We start from the raw sequence: 24392 nt of genomic DNA, 5'->3' as shown, positions 1-24392 counted from the left end.
CGCCGTTTCCAGAGGCCTTAGATCTTCTTTCCCGCCTCCGACAGTCACACCAGCATCACCATCCTCCACGTCCAACCCAATGATGCCGAGGTCGACAAGGCTATGCCAAAGAGGTTGTACAGTCGTCGCATCACTTTGTTACTCTGCATTCATGTCGATCCCTCAGGGATCGCTTGCTATGGAACTACTATGGTACTACTATTCGTGCATTTTAATATCCAGAGGCCTTAGAAGGAGTGGGGCAAAGCAAAACTGGAGGATTTTTTCCTTTGGTGTTTCTTTCAAAGAAAAAACGTAGGAATTTTAATATCCACTTGGACGTCCTTTTCAATTAATATGCATGAAGAACAAGACTAATTGCATTACTGGCATAATAAAATTCTTATTTTTTTCATTTTCACGTGGTTTAACTTTAATTTGACCATGTTTCTCCATTCTTGTGTTCTTCCAATTCATGTGAACCAAACACTCAGGTTGACAGAAATCCTATGTTTGCAAATGCTCTGTTTTGCATGTGCATTCCTATCCTATTCCTGTGTTTTTCTTGTCCCTGCGTTTATAGAATCCTCCAATTCTAAGGAGCCCTTACATATTTACTTCATTTTCAGATAGGCATCAAAGAAAACTCTGTGTGTTATGTCCTGCTCCTGCCGTGCCGTCATCCACCCCACCTGAGGTGCACCATCAACGGAAGCGTTCACTGCAGCAGAGATCCCCCCTGCAGACTTTCTTTCGCCGCCTCAGATCATCTTCCCCGTTGCCGGCAGCCATGCCAACTGCATTACCGTTATCGACTGAGCAGATGAACCTGAGGACTACCCAGCTCCGGAAGAGAGGTCGCACTCTTTCGTGTCTGCTTACATTATAGATCGATTATTATTACCTGCTACTTTATCGTTCAAACTTGAGTTTTAAAATGCCCGTGGGGCACATATCGAGGCAGCAACGAATAGTATCTGTCTACTATCTGGTTCATCGGGGGTCTTCTATGTGGTTCATGTTGGGTGGGCAACAAACAGTAGATGATCCGTTGTCAAACTGAAGCTATAATCTACCTGCTATCATTAGTTTTGGATCTATCCACTCATTTGCTACCATCAGTCTTGATTTCTGCATGCACCCCTTACGCCTTACACAATCTAACTATGTTTTTTTATTATGCATGTCACTTATTGTACACAATCGTACTAAACATGTAGAGAAAAAGAAAAGACCGTTGCGTGGGAATATAATGTCATGCAGACGCCGCTCCATGGTGGGCGAAGTGGGCCCCCTCCCGCCATTCCAGATTGTATTCCAGAGGAAGATAATTGTTCAAAGGGGGATTCAGAGGGAGCCGACCACTCCTATTTACCCCCTGAGGTGTTTGGTCTAACCTGGCATGCTGATGTTGGTCATATCATGCATATGGCGCCTCACATTGCTTACATTATACATCTTATATGTCATCAGCTTAGTTTAGATTTGCTTTGTGTGAATGCCACATGTTTGGTTTTTTATATCATACTCCCACTGCTCCTAAATATTTGTCTTTTTAGAGATTTCAACAAGTGACTACATACGGAGCAAAATGAGTGAATCTACACTCTAAAATATGTCTATATACATCCGTATGTAGTAGTCCATTTGAAATCTCTAAAAAGACAAATATTTAGGAACGGAGGGAGTATATGGGAATTATGCAATGCCATCTTCTTTAGCTAGGCATCATATACGTGAATCATGCAACGCCATCCTGTTTAGCCAGTCATCGTATATGTGAATTGTATCATGCCATATTTTTTTCATAATGTATTCCATTTGTCAACAATGTTTATACATTCATCTACTCTTCCTGTGCATCAGCCATTTGAGTCGGTCATGGGAAAATCTGGAGTGAAAACAAGGTCTTCTGAGCAGTCAGTGCTACCTGTCGATATAGATTTCTTGCTGGTTACAGATAGCTCCTCACAGGTGGATTCAGAGACAGATGACCAGTCGTATCCCCCCCCCCCCCGAGGTGCATGCTCTTACTTGGCAGGGTTATATTGCTCATATCATGCATATGGTGTCTTGCATTGCCATGCCATCTGCTTAGATTAGACATGCTTTGTGTCAATGCCTCCTGTTTGGTTTCTATATCAGATATGTGAATTATGCAGTGACATGTTTTTCAGCCAGTTATCATATATGTGAATTATGCACCGCCATGGAGCCAGGCATCATATATGTGAATTATCTCATGCCATCTTTTTTTCATTACGTATTCCATTTGTCGATAATCTGTGTTTATTGAACTACTCTTCATGTGTATCAGCCATTTGAGCCGGTTATGGAAAAATTAGGAGTGAACACATGGTCTTCAGAGCAGGCAATGGTACATGTTGAAACATATATCTCGATGGTTACAGGTAGCTCCTCAGAGGAGGATTCAGAGACAGATGACCAGTCCTATATCCCACCTGAGGTGTATGCTCTAAGTTGCAATGTTTATATTCCTCATATCATGCATATGTGTCCTGCATTGCTTTGTTTAGACATCATATGCACAATATTGAATTCCATCTGCTTAGTTTAGAGATCATACATGTGAGTGCCAGCTGCTTAGTATATGAATCAATTATGTCAATTATATCATGCCATCCTGTATACTTAGACAACATGTATGTGAATTATTTCATCCCAACCTATTTTAGAAAGACATCATATAGTTTTGTCATGTCATCATGTTTAGATACTCATCATATGTTGAATTATGCCATTATATCCTGTTAAATTATCCATCATATATCTGAAACTGTGTCATCCTATCATGTTTAGTTAGCCATCATATATGTGAAATTGTGTCATGTTGTCCTGTTTGGTTAGACAACATATATGTGAATTACCACATCTGTCTATCATACAATGTCTGTACGTTCAATTTCTTTTCTTGTTTATCAGCCATTTGAATTGGAGGGGTGATGGTAGTATCTAAGGGAGCAAAAACCCGTTCTTCACAAAAGATGGTGCTACCCGTCGATGCAGATAGAACCATGGTTGTACTGGCCCACGAACTAGCCCCACCACACATAATCGAGACTCTTCCAGATTGTACACTTACACCGTTGGACAGAGAACCAGCTACAACCCATCTAACCCCAACCCCAGCGGATAGTCACCCACTTCTAGTTGACACAGCACCATATCCACCACAGAGTACCCCCACACGAGCAGTTTGTAAAGCAACTGCAGTGCCCAAAGCACGAAGACCACCACGGCGAACCCAAACTCCACGTTTAAAGTAGAAGAGCAACTGTTCTCATGTCAGATTTCATAGCTATGGTCCATACTCCTTTGCTGTTGCATCACTTTATTTACTCATACCAATTACTTTCAAATTTGAAGGATCCAACGAAACTCCAATGGCGCAACAGGTATGTTTTAAACCTATTTATTTAACTGGATTGCTGTTCTAACTTCTTGCACTATGTTGATTTCAGTTTCAGTTGTATAAACAGTTATGTTCTCATGTGATGCACATTACAAATGTTGCCAATGATGTGTAGTTTCTCACTTATATTCTGCCAATGCTGCTGTGTCTTAAAAATATATGATTTGAACTGTGTCTCTATCTTGATTTGGCAACATAAACTAGAATGATATGGACAATACAGTGACCATAGTACATAGATATATGTTTGTTTCATGCTGTTATCCTTTCCACATTACTACTGAACCGGTTTACCAAAATGAGTTTTGTATACGACATGCTAAACTTGTGATGAGTCTGCTTGTTTCTCTTGTTGAATGCGAACAGAATATTGGAGAAGAGCACCCCACTATGCAGTGGTAGAGAAAGTAATGCAGATAAGGTTCAAGATAGTGAGACAACCCTGTTGGTCTCCAAGAAAGGTGATAAAAACAATCTTGTAGACAGTGAGACAACCCCACAGTCCTGCGTTGATGTAGTGTTCGAGTTCCTGGCCAGTACCGCTGGCACAAGCTCTTCGAACTCGCTGCCTGAATCACTTTGGCTTCTTCAGTCTCAACTACAAGCTAAAAGGCATCAGTCAGCTATGTTGCGGCAAGAACACGAAGGACTGAGGAAGTCCCTGCGTAATTCAGATGCATACTTTCTAGTGCAAAAGCAAGCGCTGGAGGACTTAAGCGCCAAACAAGAGAAAGTTAATAAGCTTGCTAAGCATCTTGCCAGCATTATGGGTACCCAGAATATTTTTTCTTGAGCTCTTCTGAAGTGGTTTCAGCTCTGGACTTGTTTTGTTGCGGCGTTTATTTGCACTGGTCGCCAACTTTGACAACCAGTGTATGTGATATGTTGCTTTGTTCCCTATATTTGCACTGGTTGCGAACTTTGATGCCCAGTGGATGTAATATATATAATAGTCGTGATAGCCTAGCGTAAGTTGCTTGCTTATTTATTTCCTTCTTGTCTTGTTTATTTGTTTGCTTGTAGTCAGTGCATTTCTTTTTCCACGGTTTGCTAGTGACCGCAATAAACTATTTTTAAAACTAGGCCACAATAACCATGGGCTACATATTTACTGTAGTGAGCCTGGGCCTCCTACGGGCCGTAGAAACAATGGGCCTCCTACGGGCCGTAGAAACAATGGGCCTTCTACGGCCCTTATAATCGATTGGCCAAACATTGGCCAATAACGGATCGCATTATGGGCCGTAAACTGGCTAGAGTTGGAATCGTACGTTCATGGGCCGACCATAATGGTTCGTTGTTAATAGGCCGTAATTGATGACGCTACGAAAACGGCCCAACGGATTAACAGGCCACAAATGGGCCGACTATTGATGTCTACTACACAACCTTCTTCTTGTAGACGTTGTTGGGCCTCCAAGTGCAGAGGTTTGTAGGACAGTAGCACATTTCCCTCAAGTGGATGTAACGCCCCGAGACCGACGCTTCAGACGCCTTCCATGTATTTTGTTGCCGCCGTGTGTTTTATTTGTTTGTTGCATTTTTCATCGCATCATCCGCATTGCATCCGCATGTTTTCATAAAACTTGTAGTCGTTCGTGGTTGCCGCTTCTCTCTTTGTATCCGTTGACCTTTTGTCACGTCTCTTTGTCCTTGTCAACCTCTCTCAGACCCCTCGCGCGCGTCCGAAACTTCTCCGAAACCAAACCGGACTTTCGTTACCGTTGGGTCCGGATCATCCTCAAACATCTATAAATCATCACCGTTTTCTTATTTGGACTCCCTACCTATTTATTTCTCGGTCGTCCGATTATGATCGGAGGGACCAAATAGTCTCACTTTAACCATCTACTATATATATCTGGACAAACCCTCCGCCGCCACTCCACCAAATTCCCCTCGGGATCCATCCCCAACCAGCCAGCCTCTCCCCCTCCCTCGTTTTCAGCAACAGACCAACCAGAGCGCACCCGATCCAGATCCTCTCCCGCCTCCGACCACCTCCCTCGCTTTGCGCTGCCGACCAACCACAGCCGCCACCTCCTCTGTTCCCGAGGCCCGAGCAGGAGCGCTCGACCTCGTCTCCTCGCCACCGCCCGCAGTCTCCCCTCCTTGCTACGCAAGCTGCACGAGCGCAACAGCCACTCGGGCACCAGGCCCCCGCTCCCGTCTGGACGAGACCACCAGCGAGTCTCCCCACACCCGCGCGTCCTCTGCCTCACCGTTCGTCTTCACCCGTGGCCAGCCGCCGGAGTTCCAGGTCGCCGCTGCTTTGCGCCCCCTGCTCCCTTGTACTCTCCATCCCGTCCCCCTTCCCTAACCTCTCTCTCATGCCCCGACCTCTCTCTCGCCAGGTGCAGGAGCAACGGAAGCCCCGCCATGGCCGCGCCTGACCTGCGCCATTGCGCCAAGCTCCGCCGCCGACGTCCCGTGCACGCCTCCGGTCTTCCCCGCCCCGGATCCAGGAGCCCCATCGCTTCCTCCTTGTCGCCGCTCGCGTCGCTGTTAGCCGCGTCGCCGCCTGCCAGAGTTCCTGCCGCCGCGTTCGTCTTCTCCAGGCGCTCGTTCCAGCCAAGAGCCAGGAGACGAGCAACTCGTTCCCTCCTCTGCCTCGCTCGCCCCAGCAACCGTCGTGCCCGGCCCCCGTTCGCCTCCATGTCGTCTCCGTCGCCAATCAGACCTGCATCGAGATCTGCTTCCTCTGCGACGAGCAAGAGCTCGCTCGTCCCGCGCCTCTGCTCGCTGCGTTAACCGTCCGGCTGGGTCACAGCCACCCCAGGCCCAGCGCCCCCCTTCCGGCCTCACCTCACCACCGACTGGGCCGAGCCCATGGGTGAGCAGCCCTCCAGCCCCTCTGCTCTATTGGGCCAGTCAGATCCGGCCCGTAGTTATTTTTTTCTGCTGCTGCCAATTTTTTCAATTATCCAGAAAACTACATGTTTACAGTTTGCCCCTATTGTTCATGCATATAATAAATCACCAACCATGCATGGGTTTAAAATGCTTTATATATGTAAAATGCTTAGGATTTCATCTAGTTTCATAATTTGCCACTTTCATCCATGCTTAAAATGTTTAACTTGTTGTTTGCATTAATTTGCTTAAATGCCATGCTAAAATGCTTTATTTCATAACTAAATAACCGTAGCTCCGTTCTAATTAAAATTTATATGTCAATGGGGTAGAAAAATGCATAGATTAACATGGTGCACTTTGTTTTACTGTTTAATAACATTAAAATATGGTTTAGGGCAGAACAGTACCAACTCTAAAATATGGACATGAGGATCTTCCGGGATTGTTGTTTGTTGTTCCGGCCTCATTTAAACTTGCCTAAATAGTTAGTTTACTTATGCTTCACGCCTTGCCATGTTGAATAACATTTAATATTGTTGGGTACATAAACAAGAGCGAACTAAATAACTTGAATATGGTGTTTTGTCAATATGCAACTCGTTGCATATTGAGCTCCACTTAATTTGTAATATTGTTTGTGCACTTTGCCATGCCATGCCTCTTTAAACCGGACATGCATCATCCTTGGTTGTGCATCATGCCATGTTTATGCTTTTGTGTTAACCATGTTGCTTGCTTCTTTCCGGTTTGCTTCTCTCCTTAGCTTCGGTTTCGTTCCGGAGTTGTGAGGATTCGTTCGACTACGTCCGTTTGTCTTCTTCATGGACTCGTTCTTCTTCCTTGCGGGATCTCAGGCAAGATGACCATTACCCTCGATATCACTTCTATCTTTGCTTGCTAGTGGTTCGTTCTATTGCTATATCACGCTACGTACCACTTGGTATCATGCCTCATATTGCCATGTCAAGTCTCTAACCCACCTTCCTAGCAAACCGTTGTTTGGCTATGTTACTGCTTTGCTCAGCCCCTTTTATAGCGTTCTTAGTTGCACGTGAAGTTGTGTAGCGACCCGACCTCAGACGGTCAAGTCTCTGTGCTTAAGTGTCATCTCTGGATCGGTATGCTGACACACACAGTACTCGAGGATTTATAACAGAGGTAAATCACATGTATAAAATAACGTAAATACTATTACCTCAATCCAAATAGCGGAAGTAACAAGGTTGTGGATTCCCATCAACACCAACGGCAAAGTTGAGTGTAGAAATCGTAACCCTAACATATCACTTACTCGTCGTAAGAATCCTGTAACATGAGACGTTGCAGCCACAAAGGGTCAGTACATTGAATGTACTGGCAAATTCACACCATAGAGAAATGATGAACAAAGGCTATCACTACATGCATATATGGCTGGTGGAAAAAGCTCTATGGTTATAAGGTTTTTGCGAAAAGCCAATTTTTCCCTACTGCAAAGGAATATATTTTATTTAACTACAAAGTTTGTTGAAAACATTGAGAAGGTAAAGCCCCTCTCAATCCCAATTAAAAGTAATCATTAACAACCCAACAAATTATTTAAGTAACGTGATGAGATCAATATGATAATCCAAGAACCAGATACTCAAGATGTGTATAACCGGGGACACGGCTAATCATGATTAGTTTGTACACTCTGCAGAGGTTTGTGCACTTTTCCACACAAGACTCGATCTCCTCCGTTTGATTTCTCGCACTACATGGTGTTTGAGAAACGGATGACCGAGACACAGTCTTTCAGAAGCGTTAGCACCTTACGATGTGTAGACAGTTACACCTAGTTTCCCCTACATCTGCTAGTCTACCACTGTAAGAGTTCACACGACTTAATCAACTATGCTAGAGCCCATAATAGCTTGTGGCTGCACACGGAAGTTTCTAGCATGAATAATCTCATGATCCCTTTGAGCCTGGGTGGCAGTCCATAGGAGAATCACACGGTACCCCGGGATTTCCAAAAATACAGGCAATCACTGGAATTCCCCAGGTGCCTCAATCCACCCAGATGTGTATTCAAGTTGCCACCTTAAGTTGAACCATTAATTAACAATCTCACATCTGTCATGAATACACTCAAACCCAATCCACGTCTACGAGCATAGCATAGCAATATAAGCATAACGTCGAAGTAACTCCCAAGGGTTGATACAGGGCAATAGTTTCTACCTCATCAACTACTTCCCAATACCCACATGTTATCAAATCCTAACCATGCAATGTTTGGGGGTGAAACTAATGCATAAAAACTGGGTATGAAAGGGATATGATCAAAGTGTGAACTTGCCTGTACTGTTGATGAAGATGACTCGCACTCATAACTCCTGATAGTTCTACTCGTCACACTCCGGTCAATCTATCGTAAGCAAGCAATGGTAACCACACATAAGCAATCACTCAAAAGATCGGAAAGAACGAAGAAGACAATTGGGAAAACATCAAAACCAAAGTAAATAACTCTTGCAACATGAAACAAGTTCTAAGAGTACCAAAATTATGTCAATTTGGCCTTATCAGAAAGTTTAGGTCAAGAGCTTTAATTTGCAAAAAGAATCACCTCAAACGGAGTTATAAAACTCAAGTTATGAACAAAAGAAGTTCAAATACAAATCTGTTTGAAATCAAATTTTAAAACTTTCAAAAACATCTTTAAGTTGTTTTTACTGGAAAGAGGACATCATAACGAAGCAGTGGGTGTTGGTTTCGTTGGATTTGGATAAACGAGTAAAAAGTTGTAGTCGTTTGAAAACCAGGGGCTGATATGTAAATAATTATTCACAAACGGGTCCCTGGCAGAAATCAAAAGAAAAAGAAAAACTCTACCGGGCGAACGTTCGCTGCCGAACGCTAACTAACGAAAACCGTTCACTAAAGAGATCTAAACGACGAACGTTCGTTAGATAACTAGACTAAAAGAAAAACCGATCTAATAATATAAAATAGAACTAAAAGAAATAAAAAACCTAAGAAAAAGAAAACCGGGTCGGTTTTTGTACCGGTTCGGGTTTTCAATGAAAACCGGCGATGGTGGCGGTTTCCAGCGAGATGGCGGCGGCGGCGACTTGGATCGGCGGCGGCGGCTCTCCGGCGAGGCAGGGCGGGGCGCGGGGAGCGGCGGCGCGAGCTCGGCGAAGTGCGGCGGCGACGCGGTGCAGCAGCGGCGCGGCATGACGCGAAAAGGAGAGGAACGGGGCCGGGGCGGCGCCCTTTATAGGAGGGGAGGGGAGGCGAGGCGTGGGCGAGGGGGCAGGTAGAGGCGGCGGCGGGAGTCCGTGCGGAGCACGGCGGCGCTGGCGTGCGGCAGCCGGTCTCCGACCAGAGGTCGGGGACGGCGCGGTTGGGCTGGGCCGTGACCTGGCCCGGTTGGCTGGGCCGGCCCAGTCGGGGAAGAAGCTCTTTTTTTTAATAAAAACAGCATAAAGAAAAATAAAGAAAACCTTAAATAGATAAAAAAATACTATAGGCATATAATATATCAAAATTTTCTGAAAAAGATTTCCTACAGCGTGAACATTTTTGTAGCGCCAAATAAAATCCACAAAAATTCGAATAAAGCGAAGAGTGCTACTGTTGCAGTAAAACCTCATAAAAATCATTTTAAAAATACCAAAATGAATTCAACTTTATTTCTCTCCAATTTTCTATTATAGGGAATCATGTTACCCTATTTTCCATGTATTTTATTTTTTGAGAAAAATAGTTTGAATAAAATCCAAATAACTCCAAATTGAAAAATAATTCCAAAAGGACTATGAATTTGATCCTTTGAAACTCCCAACTCATATTTCATATAATTTGAAGTAGTCATTTTATCTTCTCTCGTGAAAATCATTGAGTTGCATAAAGTTTCAGAATTGGAAATATTTTCAAATGAAATTCAAATATTTTCAACACCCCTTGTCATTTAAATAAATGGAAGAAGTCATGTCATCTTCTCTCCGGGGTTTTGTGTTGAAAAGCATTTGAATTCATGGAGATCATGAAAGCAAAATGAAAGTTTGGGAAAGTCCTTTTATTCCCTCTCATTTAACTTTCAAAAAGTTTCAAATTTCACTCAACTACACACAATCAATCAGACAATCAATCAAAACTATCTATTTAATATAACATTCCAAAATTTAGAATTTTGGGATGTTACAAACCTACCACCCTTAAAATGAATCTCGTCCTCGAGATTCGGAGAGGCTAGCAAGAAATAGGTTGGGTTTGGAGGTTTTCTCAAAATCCATCGATCGTCACGGGGGGGTCTAGGGTGCTACCACCCTTAGAAACATCGTTACGGTCCCATCAATACTCATATACTCCATCCTTATTCTTGACAGGGCCGGTCTTCTCAGATCTTCAGTATAATTCCTTCTCTGGCTCTTTCGGTAGCGGCATAACCTTTTCCTCAATTATTCTGTCCTTTCATCTTGGTAAGGTTATTCCGAGACTGGGTCTTCTTAGCTAACGGGTTTGGCGCCAATACTAAACAACTATCGATATCTCATGGTGGTCAACCATATATGGTTTCTCCTGCAGGAAAAGGGTCTGGGTTGAACCTCACCGTATATCCTACGATTGGCAACGGCTGCCGTGTACAAGGGAAAAATGTCATACCATTCTAAGGTTTAAACAAGGTTTTGGTCGTCATCTCTCTACTATAGGTAAGTCACTCAGATTTACCATCCCATATAGCAAGGCGAATAATAAGAGTAAGTCGGTATGGTGATCAATCCATCCCGCACCCAAATCATTATCCTGTATATGGTTTAGCGAATCTCGCATTCTAACACCCGGTCATCCTCACAAGCATTGCAGAATTTCTCTTGTCAACAAACCAAGCTCGGATAATCCATTGATCCTGCAAGCCAAACAACCATCTATCGTTCCATCACAACTCTCAGGTTTTGCGTTACTCCTATAAAATAGTCTATCGAATAAAGTCGTATCTTCTTCCTGGGTTTTTCCTTCGGCAAGAGTGTGCTTGCTTCTTGGCAGGTCCTGGGGCCTGTGGGTTATGGCCCATCTCATCACTTGCAAACCTTGAACTCATCATCGGGGAAAAACTGGTCTTTATTCCAACATCCAGCTTCCTAGCATTCTTAAATCCATCCAATTTTACTGTCTTCCTTCCTTCTATTGGTACCAAACTAAGACGTGATTACTCAGACTCATCCTGGAACTACCATTGCTCCATATTACCAACATCATATCTCCTTTATATCCCATAGTACTCCATCTCTTCATCTCGTGGGATATCCCACATATCGAGATAAAAACTTATACTTATGAAGTCCATACTCCACTTCGTGGAACATCATTATCCTTTCCAGGGTCAAGCGTCCTTACAGGGGAATATTGGCCATCTCTGCATGGTACTTCTTCAACTGGGAAACGTGAAACACATCATGAACTCCTCACAGTCCTTCAGGTGACTCCAACTTGTTGGCCACTTCTCCCATACGCTCCAAAACTCGGTATGGTCCTACCAATCACGGGGCTAAATTTCCCTTAACGTCAAATTATTTAACTCCTCGCAGAGGTGGCACACGAAGATATGCTCTGTCTCCGATTTCATAGACTACCTCCTTGCATTTTGAGTCTGCATAACTCTTCTGACTGGACTGAGCTACCTTCAGTCTATCTCGAATCAACTTAACATTCTCTTCTGACTCCTTGATCACATTTGGTCCAAACAACTGACGGTCTCCAACTTCATCCCACATCAACGGTGTCTGGCTCCTTCTCCCATACAAAGCTTCAAAGGGGGCCATCTTCAAACAGGCTTGGTAACTGTTGTTGTATGAGAACTCCGCGTAAGGTAGATTATCATCCCTACTAGATACATAATCTAGCGCACACGCTCTCAACATGTCCTCCAGAATCTGATTGACTCTCTCGGTCTATCCATCTGTCTGCGGATGAAAGGCTATACTGAACTCTAGCCTGGTACCCAAAGTCTGGTGCAGCTGATTCCAAAACTTTGAGGTAAACTGTGTTCCTCTATCTGATACGATGGTCCTCGGAACTCCATGCAAACATACGATCCTGGTCATATATATCTTGGCCAACTTCGCACTTGTATAGGTGGTTTCACTGGGATAAGGTGAGCCACTTTGGTCAAGCGAATCAACTACTACCCCGATAGAATCATATCTCGTTCGGGTTCTGGGAAATCCGGAATGAAATCCATGCCAAGCTTATTCCACTTCCATTCGGGTATCGGCATAGGCTGTAGTAATCCGGCTAGCTTCTGATGCTCTGCCTTTACTCTCTGGCATACATCACCTAAGACTACATACTCCGGAATATCCTTCTTCATACCAGTCCAGCAGAAACACTCCTTCAAATCCAAATACATCTTGGTGTTTCCAGGGCGAATCGATTATGGTGAGTCATGAGCCTCCTGAAGTATTAACTTCCTGATCTTTGCATTATTGGGCACATATACACGGTCCTCGAACCATAAGGTGTCGTGCTCATCCTTACGAAAACCTTTGGCCTTTCCTTTGCTCATCCTCTCTTTTACCTCAGCAATCTCTTTGTCATCCTTTTGAGCTTCATGGATCTTTCCCAACAATGTAGACTGAACTTCCCTTGCTGCAACAAAACCTTTGGGAACAATCTCCAACCAAAGTTCCCTGAGATCCTCGGCTAACTCCTTTGGTAATCCTCCGATTATGAGGGTATTCGTCCTTGTTTTCTTTATGGTTGTGTCCTATTTCTCCACAAAGCTTGTATGCACAAGGTTTCTTCATATCCTTTCCATAAGGCCTCAATTTCTGGGACACAAGGCAAAACTTTAACAAGGTCCACTTAAATTTCTTCCAAGTGGTTACTCCTTGCCATCCATTGATGGTTTGGTACAACCTCTACCAGGTAGTGGCACCTCTCTCAAAGCACTCAAGAGCATGCTGGGTCATATCCTTTCCGGCTATAGGGTTATTCTCCATGTGATCCTCCATGTTCTGAATCCATCGGTCTGTCTCCAATTGAATCATCGGTCCAGAAAATATAAGCTCATCTCCATTCATCCTCTAATGGGTCCATGGGTTTGGGGTGGGGTAAGAGAGATGGAGAGGGATACACACAATGCAAACAATAGTTTTGAAAAGAAAGATTTTTATTGTGGCTGTCGGAAAACATCAAACAAATGACAGCTCACAATCGTCGCATCTAACATGGGTATATAACAGGGGTTTGGTCTTCTAATGGTCAATAAATCTTCAAAGTCGCCAAACTCTTCAAGTCTTGTTCATGTCTCCGATGGCTTCTTCCCATCGTGCTTGTCCTTCTCAAGTTCTTTTGCCAGATCATCTCTATTGACGTGAAGTCTCTCGTGACGTCCTTTATATTTCTGGAGTTGCATTCCAAACTTCTGGGTTTCACATCCCTAGCTTGAACCATGGTCCTACTGTCCTTTAATTCCTGACGAATCTCCGGTATCTCGAGGTTTTGCTCCTCCAGCTTGGCTACTTTCAGCTTCTGGGTCCTGAGTTCTTCATGAACTACTTCCTTGCCAAATACGGCTTCCCGAAGGTCCATCTTAAAACTTTTGATGTAATAGTCCAAATCCTGGCGATACACCAGCTAAGGTTAAAACTTCATCTTTTGTTGACAGATGCTCCATCAGCCTTCTACCATCCAATCCTTCCATGCATATGCATGCTTAACTTAGCATGGTGATAATAGCATAAGCGGGCGATAACATCATGGATAGCCATGTTTCTTCCCTTGTCATTGCCATGAGCTATCATTCCATAGTTGATATCTCATGCCTTAGGGTTTTCTTGACAAAACTTTGAGTTTCTAACTCTCCATGTTCCAGTCTTTCTCCGACACACCTTGATCTCGGGTATTGACGGCTTCCATAGTCAGACAAAATCCATAAGAGTAGCCTTCCTATACCAATCTGGAAATTCTCCAGAGCCTCTGAATTCTCCTAGTCTTCGGAGTCTTCAACCGTTGTAGTTTCCATTATTATAATGCTCCGTAAAATCCTCTTCATTCCAAAGTGGTCTTAGTTGTCTGATATCTTGTACTTCTTGGAGTCGTCTCATCAGTTGAATCTTCGTGTGGTCAGAAAGGGGAAAGGGGTATAGTCTCACTAAAAGGGAATATTTGAATAAGCTCAGAATGGAAGAGAGGTAAAAGATCTTTTTGAAAAAGAAAGTTTTAGAGAAAATCCTACCTATGGGCTTGCCAGTTTCTAGGGTCACGTCCTACAGTCAACATGTGCTCTGATACCATCTTGTAGCGACCCGACCTCAGATGGTCAAGTCTCTGTGCTTAAGTGTCATCTCTGGATCGGTATGCTGACACACACAGTACTCGAGGATTTATAACAGAGGTAAATCACATGTATAAAATAACGTAAATACTATTACCTCAATCCAAATAGCGGAAGTAACAAGGTTGTGGATTCCCATCAACACCAACGGCAAAGTTGAGTGTAGAAATCGTAACCCTAACATATCGCTTACTCGTCATAAGAATCCTGCAACATGAGAAATTGCAGCCACAAAGGGTCAGTACATTGAATGTACTTGCAAATTCACACCATAGAGAAATGATGAACAAAGGCTATCACTACATGCATATATGGCTGGTGGAAAAAGCTCTATGGTTATATGGTTTTTGCGAAAAGCCAATTTTTCCCTACTGCAAAGGAATATATTTTATTTAACTACAAAGTTTGTTGAAAACATTGAGAAGGTAAACCCCCTCTCAATCCTAATTAAAAGTAATCATTACCAACCCAACAAATTGTTTAAGTAACGTGATGAGATCAATATGATAATCCAAGAACCAGATACTCAAGATGTCCATAACCGGGGACACGGCTAATCATGATTAGTTTGTACACTCTGCAGAGGTTTGCGCACTTTTCCCCACAAGACTCGATCTCCTCCGTTTGATTTCTCGCACTACATGGTGTTTGAGAAACGGATGACCGAGACACAGTCTTTCAGAAGCGTTAGCACCTTACGATGGGTAGACAGTTACACCTACTTTCCCCTACATCTGCTAGTCTACCACTGTAAGAGTTCACACGACTTAATCAACTATGCTAGAGCCCATAATAGCTTGTGGCTGCACATGGAAGTTTCTAGCATGAATAATCTCATGATCCCTTTGAGCCTGGGTGGCAGTCCATAGGAGAATCACACGATACCCCGGGATTTCCAAAAATACAGGCAATCACTGGGATTCCCCAGGTGCCTCAATCCACCCAGATGTGTATTCAAGTTGCCACCTTAAGTTGAACCATTAATTAACAATCTCACATCTGTCATGAATACACTCAAACCCAATCCACGTCTACGAGCATAGCATAGCAATATAAGCATAACGTAGAAGTAACTCCCAAGGTTTGATACAGGGCAATAGGTTCTACCTCATCAACTACTTCCCAATACCCACATGTTATCAAATCCTAACCATGCAATGTTTGGGGGTGAAACTAATGCATAAAAACTGGGTATGAAAGGGATATGATCAAAGTGTGAACTTGCCTGTACTGTTGATGAAGATGACTCGCACTCATAACTCCTGATAGTTCTACTCGTCACACTCCGGTCAATCTATCGTAAGCAAGCAATGGTAACCACACATAAGCAATCACTCAAAAGATCGAAAAGAACGAAGAAGACAATTCGGAAAACATCAGAACCGAAGTAAATAACTCTTGCAACATGAAACAAGTTCTAACAGTACCAAATTTATGTCAATTTGGCCTTATCAGAAAGTTTAGGTCAAGAGCTTTAATTTGCAAAAAGAATCACCTCAAACGGAGTTATAAAACTCAAGTTATGAACAAAAGAAGTTCAAATACAAATCTGTTTGAAATCGAATTTTAAAACTTTCAAAAACATGTTTAAGTTGTTTTACACGAAAGAGGACATCATAACGAAGAAGTGGGTGTTGGTTTCGTTGGATTTGGATAAACAAGTAAAAAGTTGTAGTCGTTTGAAAACCAGGGGCTGATATGTAAATAATTATTCACAAACGGATCCCTGGTAGAAACGAAAAGAAAAAGAAAAACTCTACCGGGCGAACGTTCGCTGCTGAACGATAACTAACGAAAACCGTTCACTAAATAGATCTAAACGACGAACGTTCGTTAGATAACTAGACTAAAAGAAAAACCGATCTAATAATATAAAACCGAACTAAAAGAAATAAAAAAACCTAAGAAAAAGAAATTCGGGTCGCTTTTTGTACCGGTTCGGGTTTTCAACGAAAACCGGCTATGCGGCGGTTTCCAGCGAGATGGCGGCGGCGAATTGGATCGGCGGCGGCGGCTCTCCGGTGAGGTAGGGCGGGGCGCGGGGAGCGGCGGCGCGAGCTCGGCGAGGTGCGGCGGCGGCGGCGCGAGATGTGCGGCGGCGGCGTGACGCGAAAAGGAGAGGAACGGGGCCGGGGCGGCGCCCTTTATAGGAGGGGAGGGGAGGCGAGGCGTGGGCGAGGGGGCAGGCAGATGCGGCGGCGGGAGTCCGTGCGGAACACAGCGGCGCTGGCGTGCGGCAGCCGGTCTCCGACCGGAGGTCGGGGACGGCGCGGTTGGGCCGGGCCGTGACCTGGCCCGGTTGGCTGGGCCGGCCTAGTCGGGGAAGAAGCTCTTTTTTTAATAAAAACAGCATAAAGAAAAATAAACAAAACCTTAAATAGAAAAAAAAAATACTATAGGCATATAATATATCAAAATTTTCTGAAAAAGATTTCCTACAGCGTGAACATTTTTGTAGCGCCAAATAAAATCCACAAAAATTCGAATAAAGCAAAGAGTGCTACTGTTGCAATAAAACCTCATAAAAATCATTTTAAAAATACCAAAATGAATTCAAATTTATTTCTCTCCAATTTTCTATTGTAGGGAATCATGTTACCCTATTTTCCATGTATTTTATTTTTGGAGAAAAATAATTTGAATAAAATCCAAATAACTCCAAATTGAATAATAATTCCAAAAGGACTTTGAATTTGATCCTTTGAAACTCCCAACTCATATTTCATATAATTTGAAGAAGTCATTTTATCTTCTCTCGTGAAAATCATTGAGTTGCATAAAGTTTCAGAATTGGAAATATTTTCAAATGAAATTCAAATATTATCAACACCCCTTGTCATTTAAATAAATGGAAGAAGTCATGTCATCTTCTCTCGGGGGTTTTGTGTTGAAAAGCATTTGAATTCATTGAGATCATGAAAACAAAATGAAAGTTTGGGAAAGTCCTTTTATTCCCTCTCATTTAACTTTCAAAATGTTTCAAATTTCACTCAACTACACACAATCAATCAAAACTATCTATTTAATATAACATTCCAAAATTTAGAATTTTGGGATGTTACAAGTTGAAGATTGCTCCATGTTGGAACATGGTTATGTTGGGATATCACAATATATCTTATTTTAATTAATGTATCTATATACTTGGTAAAGGGTGGAAGGCTCGGCCTTATGCCTGGTGTTCTGTTCCACTCTTGCCGCCCTAGTTTCCGTCATACCGGTGTTATGTTCCTTGATTTTGCGTTCCTAACACGGTCGGGGTGTTATGGGCCCCTCTTGTCTCTTTGCCTAAAGTAAAGCTTTCCCGAGGAGGCCCAACATTGGTTTTCCATTTGCCTGCCACCTATTTTCTTTCCCTTGGGAGTCGCCCTCCCGAGGGTCATCTTTATTCAGCCCCCCTGGTCCAGTGCTCTTTTGAGTGTTGGTCCACCTACCTAGCAGTCGGTGGTGTCGTTCTTTGGCTATCGTCCACTTTGCATAGACAGATGATTCCGTAGATAGGGAGCGCGCGGCTCTGGACACGGGTTCGACTCACCGAGAGATCTCCTTGGGATAGTTTTCCTTTCCTCGAAGAGCTTGTGCACCGGGATTCTGAGGATACTCGGGGTGTCCCGCGATGGAGGATTGTCTCCGCGGATCGTGAGCTTGTCATGGGCTAAGTTGGGACACCCCTGCAGGGTTTAAACTTTCGAGAGCCATGCCCGTGGTTATGTGGCAGATGAGAATTTGTTAATGTCCGGTTGTAGAGAACTTGACACTCAACTTAATTAAAATACATCAACCGCGTGTGTAGCCGTGATGGTATCTTTTCGGGGGAGTCCGGGAAGTGAACACGGTCTTGTGTTATGCTTGTGCGTAAGTAGTTTCAGGATCACTTCTTGATCACTTCTAGCTTACGACCATTTGCTATGCTTCTCTTCTCGCTCTCATTTGCGTATGTTAGCCACCATATATGCTTAGTGCTTGCTGCAGCTCCACCTCATTACCTTTTCCTACCCATAAGCTTAAATAGTCTTGATCTCGCGGGTGTGAGATTGCTGAGTCCTCGTGACTCACAGATACTTCCAAACAGTTGCAGGTGCCGATGTTACCAGTGCAGGTGATGCAACCGAGCTCAAGTGGGAGCTCGATTAAGATCTTGATCGTTGTTTTGTTTCGTTTCCTGTTGATCAGTAGGGGAGCCCAGTTGGGACGATCGGGGATCTAGCATTTGGGGCTGTCTTCTTTTATTTTGGTTCCGTAGTCGGACCTTGATTTTACTCTGGATGATGTATGTTTAACTTGTATTTGTGTGAAGTGGCGATTGTAAGCCGACTCCTTGTCACTTTCTTATTCATTACATGGGATTGTGTGAAGATGACCCTTCTTGCGACAAAACCACCATGCGGTTATGCCTCCAAGTCGTGCCTCGACACGTGGGAGATATAGCCGCATCGTGGGTGTTACAGTGGATGACCTAAGGTTTATCAATCCGTGGGAGGCGTAGGATGAAGATGGTCTCTCTCAAGCAACCCTGCAACCAAATAGCAAAGAGTCTCTTGTGTCCCCAACACACCCAATACAATGGTAAATTGTATTGGTGCACTAGTTCGGCGAAGAGATGGTGATACAAGTGCAATATGGATGGTAGATATAGGTTTTCGTAATCTGAAAATATAAAAATAGCAAGGTAACTAATGATAAAAGTGAGCATAAATGGTATTGCAATGCTAGGAAACAAGGCCTAGGGTTCATACTTTCACTAGTGCAAGTTCTCTCAACAATAATAACATAATTGGATCATATAACTATCCCTCAACATGCAACAAAGAGTCACTCCAAAGTCACTAATAGCGGAGAACAAATGAAGAGATTATTGTAGGGTACGAAACCACCTCAAAGTTATCCTTTCTGATCGATCTATTCAAGAGTCCGTAGTAAAATAACACGAAGCTATTCTTTCTGTTCGATCTATCATAGAGTTCGTACTAGAATAACACCTTAAGACACAAATCAACCAATACCCTAATGTCACCTAGACACTCCAATGTCACCTCAAGTATCCGTGGGTATGATTATACAATATGCATCACACAATCTCAGATTCATCTATTCAACCAACACAAAGAACTTCAAAGAGTTCCTAAAAGTTTCTACCGGAGAGTCAAGACGAAAACGTGTGCCAACCCCTATGCATAAGTTCACAAGGTCACTGAACCCGCAAGTTGATCACCAAAACATACATCAAGTAGATCACGTGAATATCCCATTGTCACCACAGATAAGCACATGCAAGACATACATCAAGAGTTCTCAAATCCTTAAAGACTCAATCCGATAAGATAACTTCAAAGGGAAAACACAATCCATTACAAGAGAGTAGAGGGGGAGAAACATCATAAGATCCAACTATAATAGCAAAGCTCGCGATACATCAAGATCGTGCCAAATCAAGAACACGAGAGAGAGAGAGAGAGAGATCAAACACATAGCTACTGGTACATACCCTCAGCCCCGAGGGTGAACTACTCCCTCCTCGTCATGGAGAACGCCGGGGTGATGAAGATGGCCACCGGTGAGGGATCCCCCCTCCAGCAGGGTGCTGGAACAGGGTCCTGATTGGTTTTTGGTGGCTACAGAGGCTTGCGGCGGCGGAACTCCCGATCTAGGTTATGTTCTGGAGGTTTCTGTACTTATAGGAATTTTTGGCGTCGGTCACATATCAGGGGGGTCTCCGAGTCGTCCACGAGATAGGGGCCCATGCCCAGGGGGTAGGGCGCGCCCCCCACCCTCATGGACAGCCCGAGACTCTTTTGGCCCAACTCTTTTACTCCGGGGGCTTCTTTTGGTCCATAAAAAATCATCAAAAATTGGCACGTCAATTGGACTCCGTTTGGTATTCCTTTTCTGCGATACTCAAAAACAAGGAAAAAACAGAAACTGGCACTGGGCTCTAGGTTAATAGGTTAGTCCCAAAAATCATATAAAATATCATATAAATGCATATAAAACATCCTAGATGGATAATATAATAACATGGAACAATAAAAAATTATAGATACGTTGGAGACGTATCAAGCATCCCCAAGCTTAATTCCTGCTCGTCCTCGAGTAGGTAAATGATAAAAACAGAATTTTTGATGTGGAATGCTACCTAACATATTTATCAATGTAATTTTCTGTATGAAAAACTAACGCCCACACGTGTGGGCGTTTGCACATCGCCCGCACGTGTAGCGACCAGACCTCAAATGGCCTGTGCTGCTGTGCACCGGTGTCATCCCTGGATCAGTAATGCTGACACGCACAGTACAAATGGAGGATTTATAACAGAGTAGCAATCACACACTTATTACATCGAATATCTCCAAAGAGATTAAGAATGATAAACATGGCTTAAGGCCATCTAATAACGATAACAGCGGAAGACTTGGAAGATAAGTGAGTCCATCAACTCCAGCGGCATCACTGAGTATAAGACCACGACCTAAAGCACCTTACTCGTCGTCTGAAAAGTCTGCAACATGAAACGTTGCAGCCCGAAAACGGGTCAGCACATAGAATATGCTGGCAATGTAACACATAGAGAGCAATGAACAATAATAATGCTATACTATATGCATTTATGGCTGGTGGAAAGCTCTATGGTTACAGTTTTGCGAAAAGCCAATTTTATCCTACTTCAAAGGAATAAATTTTATTTAACTATCATGGTGGTTGAAACATTGAGAAGGTACCTCCAACTCAATCCCAATTAAGTATCATCATTAACCCAACAAAATTAATTATAAGTATCACGGTGATGAGATTCAAATGATAATCCAGGTACTAGATACTCAAGTTGTCCATAACCGGGGACACGGCTAACCATGATTAGTTTGTACACTCTGCAGAGGTTTGCACACTTTTCCCCACAAGACTCGATCGCCTCCGCTTGATTCTCGCACTGCATGATGTTTGAGAAACGGATGACTGAGACACAGTCTTTCAGAAACAATCACTCTCTACTCTGGATGGACCGGTACACCTACTTTCCCCTACATCTGCTAGTCCACCTCTTTAAGAGATCCTGTAACCTACTCAGCTATGCTAGAGCCCATAATAGCTTGTGGCTGCACACGGAAGTTTCTAGCATGAATAATCTTATGATCCCTTTGAGCCTAGGTGGCGGACCTTATACATACAGACAACACTGGGTTCTCCAGGTGCCTCAATCCACCCAGATGTGAGTTTTTAGTTGCCACCTTAAGTTGAACCATTATTAACAATCTCACATCTATCATGATATCACTCAAAACCCAATCCACGTCTACGAGCATAGCATGGCAATATAATAGCAACGTAGAAGTAACTCCCAAGGGTTTGATAAGAAAACAGGTAATAGGTACTACCTCAACTACTTCCCAGAACCCACAGTTTAATTAGATCCTAATCATGCAATGTGTTTGAGGAATATATCTAATGCAATAAAAACTGGGTATGAACGGGGTATGATCAAAGTGTTACTTGCCTTGCTGATGATCCGCAAAACCTAGCGATTCGAAGTAACAAGCGGCACACTCCGGGTACTCTATCGCAAACAAACAAGCATACAATCAGTACTCAACTAATGCACAGGTAAAACTCGACTGAAAGATCCAACCAGAAAGTTCAACTTAAGAACTCCGGTTTGCAAAAAGAATCAACTCGAAAGAAGCAACGAAAGTCAAACGACAAAAGAAAGAAACTTCGTTTGCTAATCTGGATCTAGGTCAAATTTTACTGTAGCAAAAACTTGTTTGAGTAGGTTAAACGGAAAGAGAATTTCGAGACGAAACTCTAGGCGCTTGAATCGCCTGATTCCGATAAACGAGCGAGAAGTTAAACAGAATCGAAGATTCGATCAGAAATCGAATCTGAGAAAATAACGAGAAAATCCGACGAAAAAGAAAAAACGGACGAACGGTTAAATAACGGACGTTCGTTAACAGAGAAAAACCGACGAACGCGTTCGTTAAAACGAACGGTTCGGTGAACGCTCGTAAAATAATAAAACCGAAAAAAAACCGATCTAGGGTTTTTTTAAACGAAGGGGTTTTTTTTCCAGAAAACCGGCAACGACGGGAATCGGGCGGCGGCAGTACCTCGACGGCGGGCTCCGGCGAGAGGCTCCGGCGGGGCTTGGCGGCGGGGCAAACGGCGGCGGCGGCGGGCGTCTTGCGGCGGCGCCGATGAGGGGCTCCGGCGGCGGCTCGTGGTGAGGAAAGAGAGGGGGGCGCGGTATTTAAGGAGGGAGGGGTGTGCCGCGGCTTGGGCAAGGGGGCACCCGAGGCGGCGGCGGCTCCCGTGCCCGGGACAGACTCCGGCGGTGAGCTCCCGTGCGGGAAGAGGAAGGCGCGAGGCGGGCCGTCGGCTGGGCCTTTGGCCCAGTCGGCGCGCGGGCGGTTTTGTTTTTTGTTTTTTTAAATAAGTTCCGCGGAAAATAATTCATAGAAAAATAAATAAAAATCAGAAAAATATGAAATAAATTTTCCCCATCTAGTTAGAAAATCTAGAATAGGGTGAACATTTTTTTAAACAAAATAAATATTTTGAAAACATGCAATATTTTTAATGCAATAAAAATTGCAAATAAATTCCAAATAAATTCCAAATAATGTTTTTAACATTTTTCCTCCAGTATTTCAATTGTTTTGGAGAAGTCATATTTTCTCCTCTCGTTTATTTAAAATGAAATATTTTTCCGGAGAGAAAAATAATTAAAACCACAATCCTCGTTTGAAAAAACAAATTTGAAAATTCGAGAAAATCCCCAACTCTCTCCGAGGGTCCTTGAGTTGCTTAGGATTATCGAGGATTTGTAAAAATGCAACAAAACATGATATGCAATGATGGTCTATGTATAACATTCTGAAAATTTGGGATGTTACAAACCTACCCCCCTTAAGATGAATCTCGCCCTCGAGATTCGGGTTGGCTAGAAAACAGGTGGGAGTGGTTTTTCCGTAGATCTTCCTCTCGCTCGGTGGCTTCATCCTCTGTATGGTGAGTCTACTGAACTTTGCAAAATTTGATAACCTTGCTGCGGGTAACTCGGCTAGCATATTCGAGAATCTTAACTGGTTTCTCCTCATAAGTCAAATCACTTTCCAACTGAATCGCTTCCAGTGGCACGGTGTCTCTCAGTGGTATCTCAGCCATCTCTGCGTGGCACTTCTTCAACTGCGAAACGTGAAATACATCATGTACTCCAGACAATCCTTCGGGCAATTCCAGCTTGTAAGCAACTTCTCCCATACGTTCCAACACTCTGTATGGTCCGATAAAACGGGGCGCTAACTTTCCTTTAACTCCAAAATGATTCACTCCTCGAAGTGGTGATACTCGAAGATACACTCTGTCTCCGACTTCGTGAACGGTCTCCTTTCGTTTAGAATCAGCATAACTCTTCTGCCTGGACTGGGCTACTTTGAGCCTATCGCGAATCAACCTCACTTTCTGCTCAGACTCCTTAATCAAATCTGGTCCAAACAACTGACGGTCTCCAACTTCGTCCCATAACAACGGTGTTCTACACCTCCTTCCGTACAAAGCTTCGAAAGGGGCCATCTTCAAACTGGTTTGATAACTGTTGTTATATGAAAACTCTGCATATGGCAAATTGTCGTCCCAACTAGATCCATAATCTAGTGCACATGCTCTCAACATGTCCTCCAAAATCTGGTTGACTCTCTCGGTCTGTCCATCTGTCTGTGGGTGGAAAGCTGTACTAAATTCCAGCCTGGTTCCCAATGTTTCATGTAACTGCTTCCAAAACTTCGAGGTAAATTGGGTTCCTCTGTCTGATACAATGGTCCT

Source organism: Aegilops tauschii, chromosome 4, assembly GCF_002575655.3.
Source record: "Aegilops tauschii subsp. strangulata cultivar AL8/78 chromosome 4, Aet v6.0, whole genome shotgun sequence".
Taxonomy (NCBI): domain Eukaryota; kingdom Viridiplantae; phylum Streptophyta; class Magnoliopsida; order Poales; family Poaceae; genus Aegilops; species Aegilops tauschii.
Note: the sequence above shows the minus strand (reverse complement) of the source record.